This window comes from Etheostoma cragini, chromosome 22 (assembly GCF_013103735.1).
Source record: "Etheostoma cragini isolate CJK2018 chromosome 22, CSU_Ecrag_1.0, whole genome shotgun sequence".
Classification (NCBI taxonomy): domain Eukaryota; kingdom Metazoa; phylum Chordata; class Actinopteri; order Perciformes; family Percidae; genus Etheostoma; species Etheostoma cragini.
In genome coordinates, this window is record NC_048428.1 from 16,890,142 (window position 1) to 16,907,521 (window position 17,380).

The following is a 17,380-nucleotide window of genomic DNA, read 5'->3' on the forward strand; positions in this document are numbered from 1 at the left end:
GGCAGTTCTGAAGGCAAAAGGGGGTCCAACCCGTTACTAGCATGGGGTACCTAATAAAGTGGCCGGTGAGTGTATTGTTGCTATTACTTAAGATGTAAGAGGTCAGGGACACCTATGTGGGGGGGAAAAAAGCCTGATAAAAAGTTCTGATTTGGGAGCCTCTGTTTCAGATGTGAAGAACTTGGAAATTATCAATATCACATGGTCATGGTTGGTTATTTGGTTATTAAGCAAACACAATATAATGAAGGTTGAATGTGTGTCTTGTGCCACTTGACCAGTTCCAGACTTCTAAAAGGGGTGCTGAAGGGGGAATGTTTGTGTGTATGACTGAGAGAACAGATGAGAGCCCTCAATAGAAGGCACAGCAGGGTTCTTCGGAGACAAAGCAGCATGCACGCATGTGTTGTACTCATGCCAGAGATGAATAACAAACTAAGCAGTAACAGGTCTGTAGAAAAGAAGATGGCAGCATGTGTGTGTATGTATGTGTACTGTACATTAGTCAGTCCCCTGAGCTCATCTTTTAATTCCAGTGCAGAAAGAATGGCTCAATTTTTCTACTCACTGTTTTTCTTCTTGTAAATAGGTTTTGGCCTCAGCAATTACTTTCCTTGGCTTTTTCTTCTGTTGATGTCTTTGCTTTTAAATCTGTTGACGTGGTCACAACAGAGCAGCAGAATCTGATGAGTGATTCAGTAAGTGTTGATAGTTGGGGCATTGTTTATAGTAAAAGGTCAGTTATTTTAACTTGAGGAATTGCAGCAGTTCACAATGAAACTCTTTGTGTCCATTTTCTTTGCTTTATTGTCCCACTAGGCAGTTTTCTAATAATATTTAATCTATCAATGTTGTTTAAGAGTTCAGACTAACATCACAAAACATTATTGAGGCTCTAGGGGCATAGATAAAGTAAAATCTAAATAATTTCAGTTTATGGTTTAACGTCTCTGTATTGTAGTCTAGTTAAAAAAAAGATTTTATAATTTTACTCTTGTTTGGCATTTTAAGCAAATTTGGATTATCTTTCTCTTAATAATGGTTTTGGAAAGGATGAAAAAGAAAGGAAAAAAAGTATTAAAACATTTGGGAAAAAGTGAAAGGCTTGGTGTGCTCTGTGTAATTAACCCAGCATAGCTGTGTTTGCACTGCAGCACCAGCATGCGACATCCGAGGAAATACAGGCATGCCTGGAATCTACAGGAGTTTGTCCTGCCCTCTTGAAGCTGCACTCACTCCTCTCTCTTGCTCTCACACACACTTGAACTTACTCATTTCACATTCCTGTTGGTGAAGCCCACACGCAGGCACTATACTTAGACAAACAGGGGGCATGCTTGATATGCACATTTGGCTTCAGTTGAATTGTCAAGCCACTCAAGCTTAATTTCAGTCTCCTCCTGTTAAATATGAGTCTTCACTCATTCTAACAGTGTTTTAATTAAGCTAGCCCATGAACATCTGGGATTTAAAACTCAATGGGAATACTGAGAAGGAGCTCAGCTGAGGACACCTTGATAGCACTTCTCAGTAAACTGTCTATATTCATATTTTGACAGGTTGTCTCAGGAAGGTAATTTCCGCTCATTTAGCAGACTTAGGCAATGGTTTATTGATTTTTTTAAGGTGTAAACTGACAATGCTTTCAGATTAGAGCACGTCTGATATTGTCTGCGCTGATATTAGCTTATGCTAAAATATATCGGTATCAGTGTATGTCTTGGCCCAAAAGTAAGTTAAACGTTTCAGTACAGGAATGCCAAATACACTGTAGGTTTTTATATGTTACAGTTTAGAAATGGTCATGCCATTACAGTAAAATGTCCCTCTCAGTCAAATCAGTATGTGACCACAACAGGCACTGTGTGCACTTTGTGACTATTAGCCCCCCAAAAAACTATTAATGTTTCTAGACTCACTGGCAATACAAATGTTTGCTGTCACAACATGCATATACTATGCTTTTACCTGTGTCATGTCAAATTTCAATCCTGCATTGCCTTTTCTTTGTTTTATTTCACCTTTGTGGCATACAAAAAATTGTGATGTCATGCAAAGCTTTAAAGAAACTAGTCATATAGAAGTTTAAATATTGTTAAATGCTGGTGCATAACTCCAGCTTTTTAGTTGTCCGCTTAGCCTGCTAAATCCACGATGACAGTGTGTGTTTCAAAGACTTTGCTGGCACTGCTCAACATCTTCTATACCATAGCACCTTACCTACCCTCTGCAGGCTGGTCTGGTAGCAAAGGGTTGCAGGCTGCAGGAGGAATGCTGGGACAGGCTGCCGAGTAGGTTTTGTCACAGATTGGTCTGTGAATGGTGATTGTGTGTGAAATTTGCTGCAGCTCAGCAGTGAAATGGCCAAGGCCTGAGCATATGTTTGGTTGGACTCTGCCATATCGTACTTTAGATAAGAAACGTGCTGGCAATGGTGCAAAATATGCTATATGTGCTCCAAAGTAGGGCTGCACCATACGAGAAAAATAACGTTGACTATCGCGGTGATATACTTGCAGTAAATAAACAGATATTAAAGAGTACATGGTTTGAAATCGAACCATGAAAATGAATCTGAATTTGAAAAAAAATCCAGCATCATTTTACTGATCAGTGAATTGAACTTAAAAGGCATCACTAAAAAATGACATCATAAAGTGTAGTTTTCTACTGTTGTCTTTTTTTTCAACCAAAACGAAAAAATGTTGAAGTGTCTTTGGCGATATGTTGCAGTCTTTCGCAATGTGTTTATTGTGCAAGTTGATATTGCGATAACGATAAAGAACAATATATTGTGCAGCTCTACTCTAAAGTGCAGTGTGTTTCTTTCTGTATCAGGTTCCCCTGTAGTGTATTTTCAGATCTGCTATCACAAACCAGGTTCATGACGTCGGGCATGTAGAAGACCAGTGTTTCATGAATTCCATTATGGATGAACATGTGCTTTCCTGTGGGTGTTTTGGTTGTTTCTGCTGTTGATCCTCTCTGGAGTCGTGTAGGATTGGTGTGCAGACACCTGTATTTATACTGTCTCCCTGACATATTAACGGCGGTTGGCATGTAATCCTAAGTAACGGCATCCTTGTCTTCTGTCTTGTAGATAAGTATGTAAAGTGTTCTTCTGGCCCAGTATTTATAAAGAAAAAAAGCACATAATAACAGACATAAAGCCAGATTACATTGCAGTAATAATTCTCCTGTTTGTGATGATACAGTGCAGATTTTCAGATACTATATTTAATCTTCAAGCAGATAGTGTCTAAACCCAGGGAGGCTCAGTTTTCATTCATTGTCAGTCGAGCGTCAACAAGGGAGGTTTCTGCCTCCTAGTTCCCCTGGCTTTTTCATTGAACAAATGCTGGTCGCCAAGGTGATGGATCTCCCAGGGCCAGTGGTTTGCCTGTCAGGGAAAGACACCAGATGGGCTGGGGCTTCCCTGCCACTGCAAACTTACTGTACCTCCATGTGTGCACAGAGGCCCTGCCGATTGCTGTATTAAATCTGCTTGCAACGCCACAACCTTGCGCTCTGCCCGATCCAAATATGTCATACAGACGCAGTGAGGATAACCAGACCCTCGCATCTCAAAGCCACACTTTGTCCTTGGGCTTTGAAAAAGGTACAGCTGCAAGGCAGAGACAATTCATAGCAACACCAAAAGTGGGACAGTTATTTTCCCCCAGGGCCTGGGATACTTGATCAGTGAACTATATAGAGATAACTTTGTGCTGCTCTTGTGGACCACTTTATGATCTTAGTGTTTTAGGCTTTTATGCTTTTCTGATGATCTCTACACATTTAAAATCTTAGAATAAGAAATATGTCACGGTGCAAATTCCTAAATTTCTTTTCCTAGTTTTTATGTAGATGGCGTAGATTAACGAGGTTGACTGAATTATTTTTACATTTGGTGGCATACTAGTAAACAACTTACCACTTTATAAATGTATTTACTCAATCAGTAGGAGTCAGTAGTAGCTTCTAACTTCTAATTGAAGCTGTGTGTGACCTTCTTTGTTTTGTATTTTATGAGTGTTCAGAATCTCACATACACTCATTACAATTTTTCAGATTCTATGACAAACAATAGGCCTATATTTACTCTTCAAGTACCAGTATATACTTAAAAGATGAGATAGACAAACAAATGAACCAACAGAAATAACACTATAGCAAAAAAACTATAAATAAAATGGGGAGAAATAATTTTCACTAAAGTGAAGAAATACAGTCAGGCCATTTATCTGAGACATGCTTGTACCCCTTTTGCCAGTGCTCAAGAAATGTTTCCATTCTTCAGTTAACATGAGCTGTAATCTGCTCCATTCTGTAGATTTCTGTTACAATGTCTCTCCATGAAGTAACTGTTGTGTGTGTGACCTTCTAACTGAACTACTTTAGTCTCCCCAAATAAAAACCAAAATGAAAAGCAGTGAAAACTAAAGGCCTTTTTTAGTCTTATTTTTAAGTGAACTGTTCTCTATTGTACATCGTTCCATTTAGTGGGGCTTGAAAGTTTGGGCACCCCAGGTAAAATATGTATTAATATGCATAAAGAAGCCAAGAAAAGATGGAAAAATCTCCAAAAAGCATCAAATGACAGATGAGACATTTGTATAATATGTCACAAAATGTTAGATTTTATGTCCATCATTTACACTTTCAAAATATCAGAAAACAAAAAAATGGCATCTGCAAAAGTTTATAGCATGCACCGTCCCCTTTGGAAAGCTGAGACCTGACAGTGTCATGGATTGTTCTCAATCATTGTCTGGAAAGACCAGGTGATGTCAATCTTAAGGTTTTAAATGCCCAGATCATCTGACCTTGCCCCAACAATCAGTACCATGGCTTCTTCTAAGCAGTTGTTATTGAAGGCTAAAAGCGTTTTGAGATGCCAATGTCCTCAGTTCGGAATGTAATTAAGAAATGGTCGCAGCCACGTTTGACTGCACGATCCATCCAGAAAGACCTGGCAGACACTGGAGTTGTGGTACACAATTCCACTGTAAAGAGATACTCAGACAAACATGGTCTTCATGGAAGAGTCATCAGAAGAAAACCTCTATTACGTCCTCACCATAAAAATCAGCGTTTAAAGTTTGCAAATGAACATATAGACAAGCCTGATGCATTGTGGAAACAAGTTCTGTAGACCGATGAGGTTAAAATAGAACTTTTTGGCCGGCATGAGCAAAGGTACGTTTGGAGAAGAAAGGGCACAGAATTTAATGAAAAGAGCTTCTGGCCAACTGTTAAGCATGGGGGGGATCAATCATGCTTTGGGGTTGTATTGCAGCCAGTGGTACAGGGAACATTTTACGAGTAGAAGGAAAAATGGATTCAATAAAATGTCAGCAAATTTTGGACACTAACTTGATGCCATCTGTGAAAAACCTGAAGCTAAAGAGAGGATGGCTTCTACAAATGGATAATGATCCTAAACACACCTCAAAATTCACGATGGATTAAATCAAGAGGCGTAAACTGAAGTTTTTGCCATGGCCTTCACAATCTCCTGACCTCAACATAATTGAGAAACTGTGGATAGACCTTAAAAGAGCAGTGCCAGAAGTGACAGACAGCCCAGAAATCTCAAAGAACTAAACTCGAAGATACCTCAAACAAGAATTGAAAGACTCTTGGCTACAAGGTAGCGTTTCCAAGCTGTGATACTTGCCAAAGGGGGCAGTACAAGGTATTAACTCTGCAGGGTGCCCAAACTTTTTGCAGACACAAATTTTTTGTTTTTGGTTATTTTGAAAGTGTAAATGATGGAAATAAAATTAACTTTTTGTGGCATATTATACAAATGCCTAATCTGTCATTTGATGCCTTCTCTGTACAGTGGAGAGATTACTTTTTACTCAGAGAACCAAGGTTACAACGTGAGCGTTTCATTGCAGCAGTAAACAAGGAAGTAGGCTGCTGTTGTATCAACTTATGACTATTTAAAAACAAGGGGATCAATCAATCATCAGACTTGCTTGCCAGTCAGTCTGTCTGCAGAGACTTAAAGAAATGCTGTTTTAAAGGTTCTGTGAATCATGATCATTGTACAGTGCGTCAGAACCTGGCAAAATGTAATCTTGGTTGTTTGGAAACTATCTTGCAAAAAATCTCTCAATTTCAAAATTAATAAAAAAATGCACTTGGCTTGGGCTGTCAATTTACCAGGGCTACGTTACATCCAACTGTCCAGTTCCACGTCAGCTTCAACCATTTCTGAGAGAGAAACACAAAGACGGAGACACATATTAAGCTGGCTGCAAAAGGGGAAATGCCAAGACCGTTAGAGGAAAACGATAGACACTGAGCCACATGATCCTCTGAGGGAGCCCACAACCTGGACACATACAATGCATCAATTGTAGCGGGGCTGCTTGTGCACTCACAACACACACACATGCACTGTCAGCCTACTATTTAAGATTTCATACTTGACAATGTCCCTGTAGTAAAAGATGTAGAGTAGCTTCATGCACATCTTCTGCAGAGCCTTTGCTTTGCCATTCTCTTTATTTACATTGAATCAAGCCGCTACAGAGCAAAAGTGCTCTTTTTGCTGTCCCTGGTTTGGTTACGTGTTGACAGTGTATAACTCGCCAGCATTACTTGTGTATACATATATACAATGTTTGGGCCACGCAGTGCCAGAGGCCCTTGTTGCCATGTTAATATGCGTCAGTACAGGTGTACTATGGGACAAACGGAGAGCTGACAGGCAGCCAGCAAATACCGGATCCAGTTCATTCATAGAAGAGAGCCATGTGGACATGAGGAGGGTATATATGGACTATGAACAATAGGGCTTCAGGGTTTTTGTCATGTTTGTGGTAACAAAGAAAGAGAATGGAGGAGCATGTGTATATTGATGGGGTGGAGGTGAAGGCCCTCTTTTACAGTTTCTGAACCCCCTGTGTACTCATTCATTTCTGCTGTGTGAAAGCATGGCTGAAGAATCATTAGTTCATCTAAACAGCAACGTCTGGGGCAGTGTGGGCTTGCTTATCTGTTAATGTATCAGCAAACAAGTGTTAACAAAACTTTGGCCCATCCCTTTGTGGTTATGATCTGCTCAGTAAGTATCCAGACACCTTCAGGATCAGTCATCAATATTTACATTTCCAGGGAGTGTTGGTGTTGATTATGCTGCACCCTCTTTGTACAGAGGCTTTGTGATTTGGTTCTTCACTACAGACTACTTCCCAACATTACTGCACATTTCCTCCAGCAAATTCTCTAAGCCCATTGCACAGTTGGTAGTTTTGTGTTGTTATAATGCTTCCTGCTTTCTCTAAAGTAGAACTAGGATTTTGTCAATAACAGCCTATTGATTTTCTAGCTCGAGTGTTCTGATTGTTTTGTCACGTGGAAGATGGGCTTCACCAAACCTGAAATGGAAGCAAACTGCAGGCAGGCAAAAAGATTGGGTTCAAGACTCTCAGTCTGACTGCTGCTTTGAATTTGGTTTGGATTGCAAATCTGCACTGGGACTCAGTGCTAACTCTCTTTCTCTCTCTTTTTTCACGTTGGTGTATAAGTTGTTGACATGGTGTTCCAAGGACTGTAGGTGCAAGCTCTTCTATCACCGTTATAGTTTTAGTAACCAAAGCAGTGATTAGCCCACCTGTACGGCAACAGTGGAGGGAATACTCATCTATTTTTTTTAAACGCTGACTAAAAATGCTTTACTGTACCAAGCACTCACCATTTTTAGTTACAGAAAGCATAACCAAGAGTGCCATAGTATTTAACACTATCATACATCTGTTTTTTATGAAGTAAATAAAGTTTGTTGCACCTGAACATTTACACCAATAGGAAAAACTGCCTCAAGTGGGATGGCATCAAAACTGTCTGGTTAAATATATTTTTCCACAGCTAAACAGGGAATATAGTAAGAAAGAAAATATTTTTCAAAATCCTAGTGTTGTACATGTGCGTGTGCCAAAGAGAAAGCCATGTATATTTGTGAGTGGAAGAGCCTCTTAGCCCCACAATGCCATGCCCACCTGTTCTCTGTAGATCTTCAACTGTCGCTCACTGGAGTCTACAACAACAGACACAAGTGTGATATATAGGCTTTCTATTTATTTTACAGTTTGCGTTGACATGTATACTACAGCTGTCAAATAGAAATCTATAAGTGGAACATTCCTGGCTACACATTTGGCTAAATTCAATCAGGATCCACTGAAACTAATCAGCATTCCCAGGAAGCAAAGGGGGAAAAGCACTAGTTGTCACTGTGGTTTTATATTAACCATGTTGACGTTTTTTGGCACTCGCAGTGGGTTAGTGGAAACACTATCTGGCTGTTAAGTATTTTCAGTAGGTCGTTTTAAGGTGTTTATTGTGTCACACTGTCATTGTTTCAGTCTGTTTACTCTAAAGGTTCCCCCTTTTCACAAGCAGTTATTTTTTTTGAAACAGTCTTTCCAGGTTTCCACTGTTTTATCCAGAGTTCCTTCTGTCACACACACGCACAGACACGCACAGACACACACAATCATACATTCACACAAACGGTGTTAACGCATCCATCCATTCCTTACTGACTCTGCCCTGACCAATCCTCACTCAAGAAAACATGGCAGCAGAGCAAAGCAGATGATTTCCAGAGGGCAGACGGAACAAGAGAGACTACTATTTATGCCAGCATGTTTATACAGTAACTACTTGTTGCCCCAGGGGCTACAAGTGCATTAGTTGGGGATGCAATGTTAAGGCTCTGCCCTTACTTGATTATACACAACATTAGAGTTCATTAAGCCTATTAAATTTAAAATACTGGCTTTTCCTCAAGTGGCTTCATTTCAATAATTGAAATGAGCGCATCTGTAAAAACTAAAACAAATATGAAACATGCATGTATACAAAAGTTACAGTGACCTAATAGCTAGTAGCTATAGCTACAACTCTGCTCAATGTCTTATTGTCAGAACTGGATTTGGCCAATGTGTACTGGTAGGCTCCGACATCACTTGGCTTGAGTTTCCGCTGTGTTTGCTCTGCACACAGATCAAAGTCACCAGGACAGGTGTAAGTTGATGGGAGTTAGCTAGGCTGTCAGTCATACCAGCTTTACCACAACCTTCTGTCTGTGTGGCCTGCTGAGGAACTGGAGCCGGATAGGGGGAAGTCACGACTGAAAGTACCACTTAAGTGAAACACAGACATTCACACACATACGCACAGTGTTTTACAATGGCACAGAAACACAAAGACATATGCACCCACACCCCTACTTATGTGCCAGGTAAGTTGTGTGGGAGCGTGTTTGACTGACAATATTGATGTACATAGGTGCAATTCAGCGGTGTAGTGCTGGTGTGATTGTGGATTTGGTTGTTCATGCTTGTTTCTGTCCCACAAATAATACGCCAGAGCTGCAAGCAAAAGAGCGAGAGTGTGTGGGAGACAGTGGGTGAGGGCAGAGGAAGTGTGATGTAGGTTTATAGTTGTGGATGGTTGCATTGTCGGCCTGATGAGTTTGGGTTTTACAGTGAGGCCAAAGAGAGTGTTGTACTCCACACTGCGGATGGGCCACAGTGGACCAGACTAACACCCCCTTAATAGTCTGTTGATTTGTTGTATGTTTTGATTAATAAATGACATTATTAATTATATCATATACCCCCCTTGTGTCTCTCACTCCTGCTAATGTATTATTCATCAGGCGTGACCTGACAAAAGCATTTTGTTTTCACATGCGGGTAGGCCTAGGAGAGAAGACTGAGATTAGCTAATGTTAGCAAACATACTTATTAAACAATCACATTTGAATGGTACTGACTTTTTTTTCTTCACTATTCAAATTATATTTGTCATTCGGAATTTGTTTGAGCAGCCCTAGTTGGTCAGTGTCTGAAGTCTCCGTCCTCATTACTGGTGCACAGTATCTAGAGCTCTGTGGGAATCCATTGTTTACCCTTTATTCTTCATTAATAATCCACCGTCAGTCCCCTTTCTCTAAGATCTCTTCTCTCTACTTCGCACACAATCTTTCTTTTCTTCTCTGCACTGCTCTCCCCACTCTCTTACTCCATCCTGCTTAGTCATTCCTGTCTTTTGTTATCCTTTGCAGCATTCCTTTTACAAGTCTTCATCCTTTCATTTCTAGCCTCTCTCTCTTCTCTGTGGTGCCCTTTCGGTCAATGAAGGAATCCCCTGGCTGGGCTGCAGGGAGGGGGTCAATGAGAGCTGGCCTGTGACTGACAGCCCTGTGTGGGGTTGGCTGCTTGGCCTTTGTCCCTCTGCCAAGGAAAATGGAGGGAATCCAGAGAGGTGGAGCACCAGAGAGAGAGACAGAAAGATAGAGCAGTGGGAAGGAGAGAGGGGAGGAGAACCAGTTTGTCATTCATGTGTAGAGGTTTTGGGAACTTTGGGTTTCAAACAGCGGCCTACAAGGGGTGGAGATGTTTTGGCCAAGCAGCAGAGCAACATCAGCCCAAATAGCTACATTAGCATTGGCCTGACTAACCGTGTAGTTTTGCTGTTGCTTTAGCATCACATACCTCTTCCCTGAAGATTGTTTAGTAAGAGGACTGATTCTCATTGCAGAACTTTCTTGTGTCTGTGCTTACTCATGTACTGAGTTTATACCACAGCAATGACTGCAGCTATCTAATGAAACAAGGGTGCAGTAATGAGGCTCGACACTTGAGTGAGTGACCAAGTTACTCAGTCAACCAAATCCTCTGTGCTTTTTATTTCCTCGGCCACTTAAAGAGTCCAGGCCAGCACAAAAAGCATGTGCTCTCCCCTCCCCTCTTTTTGAGCCCCTCACCCCAGTAGTGTGCACGCTGTGTGTGTAGTTTGTGTGCATTGTGAGGGAATTGATATTGGCAAGAGTGGGGACATGCAGACTAGGCAGACAGGGGCAAATTTGGCACAAGATTAAGAGGCTTTGGAATGTGTGAACAGGACATCCACTTAAAGAGGGAAGAAAGTGGGTTAGCGTAAAACAGAAAAATGGGAAGAATAGATAAGGTATAGTGATGGTATGTAATTTGGTTTCCTCTTTAAATCAAATTTAGGGATGTGTGGGTTCATTGATTAAATGCCTCTGTAGGCAAGCTGAGACCTGATAAAGATGGTTAAGCTCTTTATTGTTTTCGTTTCACAAAATTCCATGACTGTACACCTTTGCCTCTGCAGAAATGGTCTCTTGCACACTAAATGTGTTTCTTCCTGAGGTGTGGGTGTGGGCGTGGGTGGGTGGGTGGTCTGATGGCATGATTACAGGGTAACCGTTAGCTAAATGGAATCATTTGACTCAAACACCGTAGCCTCTGTGAACATCAGGATTCGGATCAGTGCACCTACAGTAGGTAGTTACTTGTAAAGAACATGCAGTCTACTCTTGTGTCACAAACATGTACACTTTGCTGCTTGGATATCTATAGTCACATTTTAATTATTTTCTCTAGAGTAATGTGAGGTCCACAAGCATTAACATTCTACCCTGTGAATTTACAGTCTCTTCCACTGCACATAAACATACTCATAAACACTCTTAAACAAACACCCAGCGCTGTTAATACATGTGAGTATGCACGTTAACATACTGCTCTTTCACCCTGATACACACACACACACATACGCAGAGTCCTACTGCTATAGACAGATTTTCCGGCAGCCTTAACCAAAGTAAAACTAAAACTCTGTAAACAGTACTGACTATCAGACCGACAGCACAGGATCCTCTCTCCTGTGACTTGCTTTCTGTAACTAAAAAACGCAACACTAGAGAACTTTTTGTAATTTAAAAAATGTTTCTAGTAGTTCATCAACTCGTATTAGGGTGAACTGCACTTCTGCATTTGCTTTGCAGCTCTCTACTGGCTATAACCGCACTATGCATGTTTGCCAGATTGGTTAGCGGCTCTGTAGTTCCAACCTGTACGGGGACCGATGCGCGAAAAGTTCTCTAGTGTTGCTTTAAGGGCGTCAAATAATTTCTAATAAGGGAAGAAGTATCACTCTCTCTCATTACTTCCAGCTTCTGAGCTGGTTGCAGTTCCACCAGAGTTCCCCTGGGGGCGCTCACAGGCGAGTGCAGAATGAATGAGACTCTATGGAGCTGTACCTCTTAAAATCCACTTTTCTCAGGATATAGTTTTTTGTCTGTTAATTTCAAAAGGGGTGGCTAAGAAAATACACCCTGCTGGGTGTTAGACTTTTTTAAAGTGGCTTTTTGCTCTAAAAAGACTTTTAAAATCTCAATGACATCATACACATCATACGGCCGGAGATCCTGCTTTACGGCAAGCTCTGGGTCACTTCCTCTTTTCTCTCGAGGCATCGACAACACAGCTGACAGGTTAGGCTCTGCCTATCAGTACACATGCTAGAAAGAGGTTAGCTAATGTTTTAAAGCCCACGCCAAAATATTCACTCAGACATTCTGACTCCGCTTCGGATGCCATCGAGCGGTCTTTGGTCCTTCACTGACCAATCAGCAGAATGCTATCGTGTTATGGGCACCAACGACTAAACCTGTAACCTGGTGTTCATTCAACTTTCAACCTATAATCCATGTTGAACCTGCAAAAACTACAGTCCAATCATAGAGTCCCATTCATTTTGCACTTGATCACCCTCAGCGAGACACTGGCGGAACTGCAACCCAATTCTGTACAATAGGGCTCAACAGGGAGTGGACAGGCTTTCTGCACACGGGCTTTGAGGACGTATACAGACATGCATACATACACATACAAACACACATCCTGAGGCAAATTAACATTGTCTGAGTGGAATGTAAGCTAAGCAAGGAGCTGCAGAACAGACAAAGCAGAACATTTTTTATGATGCTGCACACACTCACTGAAGTGCAGTGTGTTTTTGTGTAGCCTGTCACACACACACACACACACACACACACACACACACACACACACACACACACACACACACACAGAGGTCTCTGTCACAGGTTGCTCATGGGTGACAAGGCTTCATTCACTTTACAATAATGGAGGACATCTCAAATAAGTACCAGCACCGCAGAACTCATTTCACACTAGCTTGAGTTGGTCCCATTGTGGATGTTGTGCAGACCCCTCCTCCCTTGTGTGAAACCTTATCATGTTCCAACAGAATCTCTGCAGTTGTGGAAGTTCTCATTGTTGTCTTCACAACCATATATATATTTTACCAACTTTTTCTTTGTAATCCAAAGTAGTTTAAGAGGGTACATGGCCACAGGTGTGACTCTAACTTTTTATTCATGATCACATACAATTTTATGTTTCAGTTGCCAAAGCTGTTCTTTAAAAACGGCTCGCCGTCAATATCGCAGCGAATGGTGTCTGATCGAAGTTTTGAAAGGATTCAACCATACTTTAAACTACTTTATTGCCGTGACTCACTGTGACAAAACTGCAGAGCCGACGTAGTTATGGTTCCGACACTTTTGTAAAAATAGGCTGACGATTGTGTCATTACCAAGTGACTTGCTGTTGCGTAGTCCAGAACGACGGGTTCTGTTAGTCCGTTCCTTAACTGTCTATGTTTGGAATACGACCAAAACATGTTTCTGAAAACATTTTAAGCGAGAAATAGGCTATGCAGTTTCTGAGACTTTATTTCAGATCAACAAAGGTCAGTTTAAAAGATTTCTGTCAACTTTTAATAGGCGCCTGTATGCATAAAGGTGGGCTGGTTTCAACTTTTTGCAAATAAGGAGCGGGCGTCTCGATGCCCCGCAAAATCCAAAATCCCTGCAACGTAACGAGAACGTAGCTGCTTCCTTAGAAATTAATGGGAGGCGTTGAAATGATGATGGACACACACCATAAGACGTTACCAGGTGGCTAGTTTGCTTGCGGTTCTCTGATTGTTTGTTTCTTGTGGAGTAGAATTGCAAAGATTAAATCACTGAATCACTTTATATAAAATAAAAGTGAATAATTCCTTGATTCCAGCATCTTAAATGTAAATATTTCTGCTTTCTTTGCTTCTTTATGACAGTAAACTGAATATCTTTGAGTTGTGGACAAAACAAGACATTTGAGGACGTCATCTTGGGGTTTAGGAAACACGGATTGGCGTTTTTGTTATTTTTATGACATTTTATAGACCAAACAACGAATCGATTTATCGAGAAAATAATTGACAGATAAATCACAAGCCCTAAGACTTTGGAATTGAATTACACCTTTTTCTTTAGCCATGAGCAAAACTGGCATGTTCTATTTTGATCATGGTTTGCAAATAGTGGTGACTGTTGTGCTATGTTAGAGGACTATGGAGACCTCACACTGCCCTCTGCTGACATGGCTATCATTTAGCTACCTTGCCTCTCACTCCTTTCTGGTCCACTGTACTATATCCTCCTTCAGATTCATTTCCTTCCTTAAGCAAACAACTCTCACAAGGCCCTCATTAAAAGATCCCAGTTGCAAAGTTGTAAAGGAAATGTAGCACACTGGTTCTAACCAACATGCCGCCTCACTCTATAAATGGTTACACACACAAGCGCTGTCCTGTAACAACTGCCTGAGTCACTGAGCAGACTGTTTTGGCTCACTAATACAATGACAGTACGGTGGCGGTACACTAAATCCCACTGCTCCCGCTTGTTATTCCAAGTGACCCATTGACCCGTGTAACATTGTTGGTTCTTCATTGTTTAATTTGAAAGTAGATCAGTCAGTAGGAAAGGGCAGGGGAATCCGATCTAGTTTTCATTGATGAAATAGCAGTTATAGACTGTATCAAAAGTAATAGATGCATCAAAGAAAATATTTATTACTAAGCATGTAGTGTTATGAGATTCTGACGGTATGATAACCTTAAACAAAAATATCAGGGTTTCACTGTATTATGATGACAGCTATAAATGTATTATTTTTTTGTGTGTCCGGGTAATAAAAACACTACTTTTTTTCCCACTGAACACAATGTATTTGATTTTGAATCACACCTTACCTTGAAACTGATAACCGGCCCATGCCTATTTATTACGGTTTCTTATTTAAATGTCAGTATTTGATTGTTATTCAGAATCTTGGTTTCTTAGAAACATACTAACGAGATAAATATGTTGTAAATCAAATCTTGGTGTTATTTATTTAATGCTGGAGAAAAGCTGGTATGACAATCGGGTGGTTTGTTTCTTAAAAAAAACAGCAAGCCTGTCTGTGAGCGCCCACTCTGAAATGAATGGCCATCTTTGTGAGTGTTTAAAATGACTTGTTCTCAGGCATGAATTACTGTCTGGGTTCCTCCTCATCGCTGATTGTGCTCTGGACGGTATCAAGAGAGGACAGGAATGCACTGCTGCAAAAGATTTTATTGGGTGATTGGTTTAGTCTGAATGGGAGAATTGCTGATTGTCCATTACCAATAATATGACTTCTCATACTTTGGTATGAGACTACTGCCTCACTGTGAGAAGTTAATGACCAACTTGAAGCTTTTTATCAGCATTTGTAGAGAGTTAACATAATGTTTTGAAGTGTATTCTAATATCTGAGTTTTCAGGTGTTTTTGAACACTGTTTCTCTGAGAGGCTTTCTGTTTCTGACTGTCAACTCTTCTGCTAGCAAGGTTGCCACCCCTCTAGGGGGCTGGTTCACATCTACATCTGGCCTTGGCCTCGGGTCACATGGTCGTCCTCGTCTCTTGCTTCCTGTTCCTGTCATCCGATACCTGTCACCTGCTACTCATTGAGCCAACAGCCTCTTTGTCTCTCTCATTGGTGCTCTCCTATATTTACGTCCTCCCTTTTCTGACTATTTCACTCTATTTTAACTCTAACTAACGGACTATTGACAAACTCTTTCACTTTTAGCAAACCCCAAACAGATTCTGTAAAAAAACCTTGCTGCTGTGCTCCCCATCCAAACACAATACATAGCCTAACTAGTTAAGGACAGGGAATGTCTGTCATCGATGAACAGCTGAACGGCAGCATTCTTCTCTTTGTCAGCATGATTGCAAAGCTGTCTCAAAGCGTGTTGTATTGAGTGTGTGGACTGTGTGTGCATGTGTGTTTTCCCACTTTTGTCAAGCAAAAATCTGACGATGAACATCCAAGAAGTTTTTTTTTTATCTAATTCACTGCATGTATATGCAACAGTTTGGAAACGGGTGTGTTACAGTGCTACTTTTTTAAACGTTAAATCCTATTGACCAAGGGGGAGGTTGGAAATTGCCTGGATTACTCAGATAAGTATATTCATCTATGGTCATTTACACACAAGGATTGTTTTTAAGAGAAAGCCTTGCTGAAAGCCTGAGGTTTAATGTGAATTAAGCGTTAGGCCTTTAGATGTCTGTGCACCCTGTGTTCAGATAGCATCCCTAAATAATGAGTTCATACAAATTCCTACCACAGAAAGCCCAAGTCTGCAAGTTTCTCAAGAGTCCTTACTTGCAGCGTCTGAGGAGTCGACTGGTTATTGACGGGGCAGACAGTGGGTCCTCTGTGGGTCGCTGAACCAAGGACTGATTGAGGGGTTAATCACTGCATAGTTTTGGCCTGTTACTCTTGCTTTTCCTCGTCAGCCTGTCTTGTCAGTCTATCCTAACTGCAAATGACACACACACACACACACACACACACACACACACACACACACACACACACACACACACACACACACACACACACACACACACACACACACACACACACACACACACAGCGTGCCTGGCGGAGGAATGTTTTTGAACGCAGTCCTGTCCAACAACCAGGCTCTTGTGAAAGCACTTGGCATGGTCACAGGCACAGCACTCTCCTCAGCTCTCCTATCGAAAGCCACTTTGTTTGGTTGACGTTGCCATGGTAAAGAGGAGTTATTGGGAATATGACGATGGAATGTTTTTAAAACCAGTCCTGGAAACAGCCCTCGTCTGGATATACAGAATTTTTGTGTGTTGGCTTTACAGTTCTAGTTAAGGCAAACAGAAATGTATGCAGCATATGAAACACCAACAACAATCTTAACATAATGGGCACTATCTTGCAGCGCAAAGCTCCACCCACTGTCTTTGCTAGTTTAAGACCAACGCATTTGTCAATTTCCCATCCAGCGACCAAGTGGTTTAAATAGCAAATGCACCTGCGCCCATCTCTGTGCCCATGGGTGTGCTGGTCTTACAGGGAACCTGATCTAAAGTCAATAACACAGCATTTCATTGTTATTTCACCAGCACATTTGTGAAATGTGGTAGACTCAAGCACAACGTGCTCACACTGTGCACACACTGTGCTTGTTGCACTCACCCAGCAGCACACAAACATGCAAGGACTAAAAATTTAAATATTGCAATGTGAAATAGTATTATGATCTGTGATTTCACGTCACGCACAAGCAGATTCTTCAGTTTCTTCTTAAAATCGCTCCTTCCTGCTCAGCATATC

General features: G+C 41.1%; 1 protein-coding gene and 1 long non-coding RNA gene across 27 annotated transcripts in view; both read left to right on the top strand.

Moving 5' to 3' along the window:
* The window catches only part of scrib (scribble planar cell polarity protein), a 68,906-nt gene that overhangs the window by 10,533 nt on the left and 40,993 nt on the right, over positions 1 to 17,380 (top strand). The window lies entirely within an intron of this gene.
* On the top strand, positions 1,773 to 14,929 carry LOC117938123. Its single transcript, XR_004655334.1, has 4 exons — positions 1,773 to 1,784; positions 7,172 to 7,178; positions 11,952 to 11,954; positions 14,776 to 14,929. It is a non-coding gene; the product is annotated as an uncharacterized LOC117938123 (long non-coding RNA).